General features: G+C 34.1%; 1 long non-coding RNA gene across 1 annotated transcript; it reads right to left on the bottom strand.

The window, feature by feature from the left end:
- Window positions 1-5,936: 5,936 nt before the first annotated feature.
- On the bottom strand, window positions 5,937-6,360 carry LOC146745993 (uncharacterized). The gene is made up of 2 exons (XR_014929555.1): window positions 6,292-6,360; window positions 5,937-6,158 (listed from the first exon to the last, which is right to left on the bottom strand). It is a non-coding gene; the product is annotated as an uncharacterized LOC146745993 (long non-coding RNA).
- Window positions 6,361-7,363: the final 1,003 nt, after the last annotated feature.

Genomic DNA, 7,363 nt, shown 5'->3' with positions numbered 1-7,363 from the left:
TTAAAATTACTAATCATGCCAAACGTTGGTCTGTACTTGTTTGTGGTGAATGAGAACATTATATTTTACAGTACTGCATCTAATAATCAGGCTTATATTCATTGCCTACCATCTATTTTGGTGTTATGCTGAGTGTGTATGTTGCCACTTTCTACAACTAATTGTCTGGGTATAGGGCGCCACCAAGTGGTAGATTTTGATAAATAACTCTCAGGGTTTACATTTTGGGGATTTTTTTTGCATGGGAAATTACTCGTCTAATGATATTCCATCATATATAAGATCAACAAGAACTTTATTAAACCTTCTTATTTCTCTGAAGGTCTCATGCCACCAATTAACCAATGCCCAGCAAGAACCAATGAAATTTTTTAAATATTATTTTTCTCAGGTGCTCCCTGTTTGAGGGCGTAATCACCTGGGTCAGAGGTGAGACCAACATGTGGTCTTTTGTTTACTACTTAGCGGCTGTGTACCTGTGGGTTTATTCTGTGTGTTAATGGATGTTCTAATCTTGGTGTTTTTCCAGTGATTTCTCTTGGTGCAATCCAAATACAGTAGGTGTGTCTTGTTTACCTGAGATTTGCAAGAGTTTGAGCTGGCCAACATGTTAGTTTTTTTCATATGGTTGATTACTGGCATGTTGATTTCCCATTTTTGAGCCATATTTTCAACTTTCTTTGTCATTTTCATATAGCAATCTCGTCATATGTTAACATTGTCGTCTATGGCAATTCAATTAGTGGTATGAGCCCTGAATATATGAACATGCGAGGTTCAGGTATTGTGTCTGCTTATCTGAGGTCATCGCTGAGGTCAACTTTCCCATTCAATGTATTCATATTCAAATGATGTAAACAGATCATATCATCAAATACCTTGGTAAATAGCATTGTATGTACAGTTCGACACGCTCCGAAAAGACAGGTCGTTAATTTTACACTGTCATGCACACACCCACGCTCTAGTACTACTAATACTCATGTAAATCATTGTGTCTTTGTTGTTGGATATCAACCACTCATTACCATGGCCACAACAGTTCAGTATGGATGATTTATTGAGGCCGACCCAGCTTTTTTATAGTGTCACCTGAACTAAAGCATATGGGAAAGATATGTGTGAGGGCGCACTCATTTACTTTCTCTAACAAATTAGCTTTTTCTATAGATATTCATAAAAAAACAATAAAGGTTCACAATGGAAATATCTAATCATTGACTAATTTTTTTTATGATACACTTCATTATAATAATTACATTAATATAACCGAAATTTGTATTATTATTATTTCTTTATTCTGCACTATATGGCCACCTACCTAACGTACTGTGACATTTCAAAACTAAAATTACACACGGTCGCTTTAAAATTACAAGATACTTCAAATTATACTTTCATTTCAGTTTCACTGTAATGAAAATTGTTCACCAATATTTACCCAAACTTAATAAAATATATGAGTTAGTACTCTACAGCAATTCAATGAATTTCATCTTGGTGTGTGGTGAAAAATAATATTGTTGGTAAGAATTTTTGTCTAAGTGCTTCATATTTTGGACATACCATAGTAAAATGATATTCGTCTTCTGTGACCCTACGACCAAAAAATTGTATTTGAACATTTACTACTAAAACAGATAAGAGTTTTGATCCTGCATTTAGCACTAACTGTCACATTTTTACAGAATTCGTTAAATAAATAATGTCATAGAGACAAAGCTCACATTAATGTCAAATCCCCAAAACAATGAAGAAAATCAAATTACATGCATCAAAATTTCAATGTGTTCCATGCATCCCATTTTCAAACAAGTGCGGGCCAATTCTGGAATAACAATAAATGTTTTTTAATTTTCATGTATATTTTCTGGCCTTAAAATCGCTACCATTCGGCCATCTTGAATTGAATCGTGAAATAAATGCGCGTGCAATGAAATTCTGATGAATTTAAACATGGTGTCATTTTCAAACTACACGAGGAGTCATTCAGAAAGTTAAGAGTGAAATCTGCATCTCATTCAATTATGAATGGGATACACTGAATTATAGCTGTTATAGTCAGACTGATTTAAATTCAGATTATACTTGTCCGTCATTCGTCTCAAGTTAAATACGTGAGCGTGACATCAAAGCTGGTGCACACGAACGTACATTTATGTCAAGTGCATTACAAGATGTGGACACGGAGGACTTCAAACCATACCACAATTGTCGTCAACGCAACATGCAACGTAATTATTCGAATCTGATACCATTGAAGTTAAGCCAAAGACACACAAACCTCGCGCCTTTATTCTAGACAGTCGTACTCTTAGTAAGCTGAATAATTTCACAGGAACGCGCAGGTCTCTGGTGAATATCCATATTTTTACTTCGTTGAAAGGACCGGGCACCACGGCTGGTATGATAAAAAGATATATTTCGGACAATAAGAATCTTGCATGCATTTACTCTGAGCGATTGGAAACCAGAAGTTCAACTTACAGTTACTAACTCAATGTCACTTGACTCACAGGAACTGTCATTACACTGGTTATTAATAATACACACGTAATGAAATCAACATATATTCTCACGAAGTTGCGTTAAATGAGTAAAACTGGACGGAGCTTGAATGCAAAAATATTCATCATCAGAATATGGTCAATACCTACTACGATGACATCGTTAATTCACTTAAATAAACTAAAGACGTTGAATTCTGATGTCAGATCACGATTTTGCACGTGGCTGTTATTGGTTATGGCGAACAGGCAATCAATTTGGATTCAAAACTAATCACTCCATCGGCTTATATATGGTCTTCTCAATGCGCCGTGTTGATAGCAGTGTCTTCAGTAGCTTCCTGGATGTTTCTAAAGCATTTCACAAAGTGAACTAGTCAGTTAATTGGTATCGCAATCAAAGTAACTGAGTTAAATGCGGGTACTGTTACAACATGCGTTTTTTAGTAACCAGCAGTGGTCGTAATAGTGAAGGAGTCGTGTTCCCAAACTGTTCATTGTTGACAGAGATGACCTTAGTCGCCAACTAATAAAATGTCTATCAGTCTTAGTTGTATCGATGACGTGTGTGTTATAGCGCCCTCTTTGGAGGGCCAACACAAACCTACACATGTTTGAAAAAACAATATGTCAATGAACATATTTTATGGCGAAACTGCCGAATTTTAGTATTGACAAATTCTAACCACGTTCACTCCGCAAATATATGTAATTACGTAATTTAACTGTTTGAAACATGAGAAACCATTAGGTGCAATCTATTGTTCGGTTTTCATTACCCCAATGGTAAACGTTTTCTGTCTCTTTGCACACATTTAGTTGGTATATGCTCCTGACGTCGATTTAGTTTTGAAACTATTCATCGATTACTGATACCAAAATTTCAAATGTCGCCATAGTAACCTAATCAAAACGTGTTTTGGTTCGTATACACCATCTCTTCACAGAATTAATCCTCAACACTGAAATGGTTAGCACTTAATGAGTGACGAGTGTGCATGTGTTGACACTTGTGTTTATGGTTCTAGTGAACTAGTTGATCCGTTCAAACATTGACATATTCAATTGCAAATTGCACATAATTGCAGGAATCAATGTTGTTGCAAAATTAAGATGGTACAATATATGTTGTTGCTTTTCTTCATATATACATTGGATTATGTATAATTAGAAACACGTCGAGAAAGTGTAGGTTTGCAAATGTAACGCCACTGTTTTCGTGAGAGTAGGTCGCAATACTCTGAACACAACTCTGAATTTATGTGAGAAGCTATGTGAGCAAAATTGTCAATACTGCCACCTCAGTGTGCTTGAGTGTGTATAGGCGTTGACCTCAATTCATGTCTTCAGCTGCTGGTATTTTATTCATGACTGTTTCAGTTTTTCCACGATTTATATCGCTGAAAGTGTATGTATCCAACATATTATAATCTCGTGCTTACCTTGCATACATAATTTCGTGTAGGTTTCACTCGTAAGTGTAATTTTCCGAAAACTAAAAACCGATATTATAACATACAACGCTGATTTGATCTGTTTTTTACTGGCGTTTTACTATCAGCATAAAGACAAAAAACGCGTGAATTTACAAAAATATACCAATATACTATGGGTCACACGATCGAAAGTGGTATAAATTATATTCAAAGTTATACCTTTGTATTTAAGCACTACTTTTTTGTGCATGATGAATATTTTACACATAATGACGACATATACGAATGAGCGTAAATATTTATTTTATCTGTGAATGAAGAATGTAGGTGTTAACTGGCGGATCCCGAAATTCGGTAAGGGGGTGTTCCCATTGACGTGGGCTTGGTTTGTCAATTGATTTGTAATTTTCTTTTTAGAAGCTGTAGTGGGCCTGGTGTCTGTGTATCATTTTTCTGAATGGAAATGCTTGGTTGAATCTTACACCAACCGCTCAACAACCATTAAACAGCATGTAATGTGCTATACAATACAGTTCAACACAAAGGTTACTCGTGTTCGAAGTAAAGACTTGCAACTTAGATTCGTGTCCTCAATACCTTTGATATGCAAATTGTGTTTTCAAAATTCAGACTCTGTGTGAGTAAAATCTTCAATACTGCCACCACAGAGTGATTTAGTTGTGTATAAGCTTCGTTGCACTTTGACCTAAATTCATATCAGATGTTTTCAGCAGTTTTTTTTTTTGACAGGTTTAAATTTCTCACTTGTTGTTTTCTCACAATTCGTATCCGTAAAATTTTATGAATCCAACATGGAGGCATCACATATTTAACTTGCATAGATAATGTCATATTGATTTTACTTGTAACTAGGAAACACTGTTTCATTTAAACATATATTTGCCAGGGAAAAACAAAATTTCAGCAATATTAATTATCCTGAGAAAATTAAGAAAATTCAGCTGAATACTGAAGGAAACAATAAAAAACACCGTTTTTACCATCTCAGAATTTCTAAAGTAATAGTATCAGTCACAGCGTCACTTAATTTGAATCAGACAGTCACATTAGCGTGCATCTGTGATGTGCATCCAGTATTCGTGGAGAGATATGATTTATTTCTGCATTGTAATCATTCGTTGCACCGCATGATAATTTTTTACTATGTTTGCTATTGCAAATGTGGGTTTTGTGACTATAAAATATATCACGTTATCTCTTCAAAATTTGAAGTCCATCACTCAGAGTAAAAAAAATATATTCACTACACGGTCGTTTCTCTATTACAATTTTCAGCCATTTCATTTGATAGTCTCTTGTTTTATTATTATACTCAAATGAGCGGTGACCTTCAAGAAACACGTCGCGGTTATTACAACGAATAACTGAGAAGTGGGAGATAGTAGACGCGTTCTAACAAGTCAATTCCAACTGTAGTATAGCAACATTTTAATTCGTTTAAGTTTAAAAAAATATAACTTCCTTACAATACCCACTAATTAATTACAAGTTACTACGACGCGATGGCAAGATATGCGCTCAAAAACAGTGTGCATTGTTTTTGCTTAAGAGCAGACATATATTCCATGTCATAAAGTATGCCATGTTCAGAGTAGGTGGAATAAAAAAGTATGTGATAAAACGGTCAACAACTATTGATTATTGTCTCGGGGAAGAAATATCGTCTTATTGTTGTTTTTGTACTAATCTGTGCTATACAGTGTTATATGTCATTTTTACATTTATTCATTTACTCCATGTATCCTATAATATGGTAATATATAATGATTATATATTCTGATCAAGTCACAGAAATATGAATGTATGAACTTATCATATGGTTTACATCGAGAGATTCAAATATATAAAATATGTATATAATTAGCATAATGTGGACTGGTAATCGACAGATTTGCATAAAAATTGGAAATAGTGAAATATGAGAATATATCTTTATATTAGTCAAGTACGATTCAATACAAAATATGATTGCTGTCGTTTATCATATTACTATATTTTGCATATAACACGACCATTTTATTATCACTGTAGTTCTATTTGCTGATCAATCAATAACATGTCCAGGTCCATCAGATGAACCAATATAGCGGAGATATAAGAGGAATTGAAACTCTGTTTACATGACTACTGTTGAATTTGTCTCAGGTGTATCACTGGTTCATGAGATTTTCTGTCAGGTATTTCCAGAGGTTTCCTGTAAATTAACAATTTGATTGGTCAATCGTAGAACTTGTTTACACAGTGTATAGAAGGGAAATGTGTCTCCATTAGTATGGCACATTTGTCTTAATTATTTTCTTTACAAAGGTGTATACTGGTACTAATACCTTATTTAGTCTTGGTAATGGAATCTCATATTCAGATTCTTTTTCTCTGGTAGCAGTGCTGAGAGATGTATAACCGACATCTTTGTCAGCATCCTGACAATATATAAGTAAATGAATGACGATATAAGGATACCACTAATTAAATGCAATAAGGTAATACAATAAAATATTTCAGCAATATAAAGTAATAAGTTGATAGTAGTGATAGTAATCTAATTTACTTTACCCCTTTTTCTGGTATTTCGTAGGTGTGATCCTTTTCCCTACGGATGGTTGAGAGTCCTGTATACTCGCGATCATCCGTGGCAGCCTAATTAAAATAATATGTTGACAGAAATATCGTTTAGTGTTATCGACCGAGGAAAAGAATCATTTTTAATGTTTCATAATATGCATGTTAATTACTTACTGATTGGGTTTTTACTTGGCTCCATAGACGTTTATGTAATACATAACTAATCACGACAGCAATGATAGTAGTTATCAGCAAAGTAATGAGTATACCAACGATAATACCTACACTACATGAACCACAGATACAACCTGAAATATCATGATTATTATAATTACAACCAGTGTGAAATGAAATTGCATGTAACTTTTTTTAATTATTTGCAAAGAGAATGTGTAGCAGGAACATGCGTTTTAAATATTAGTGTTGACAGTCATAAATTAGCTCGCAACGCAGATAACAAATCGTAGAAACTCATTTTGTTCAGCTTATGATCGTAAAAAAGTGTGTTATATATGATATTGATAATAATAATAATTACAATATTTCTGTACGTAATAACTCATATCACTTAAAAATATATTTAACATTTATCATGCTGAATGTAACAATTCAAGTCGGTTTATTACCATTGCTTATACTCATTGGTAATGCAATGAAGGCATAGCTTTCACAACTCCCATCTTTAGTACAATATGTGATTCTATAATCGCTAGTTGTATCATTTACTTTGTACTCCAGTACTTCTAGGTTGACACAGTTTGTTACAACGTCCCACGTGACATCTATGATACGTGTTTCTATTTTCACACATGTATATTCCTTGTTCTCATGACGTGT

Source organism: Saccoglossus kowalevskii, chromosome 5 (genome assembly GCF_978046115.1).
Source record: "Saccoglossus kowalevskii chromosome 5, keSacKowa6.1, whole genome shotgun sequence".
NCBI classification, from domain to species: Eukaryota; Metazoa; Hemichordata; class Enteropneusta; family Harrimaniidae; genus Saccoglossus; species Saccoglossus kowalevskii.
The sequence above is the reverse complement of the archived record's forward strand: the minus strand, read 5'-3'. Positions and strand labels throughout refer to the sequence as shown.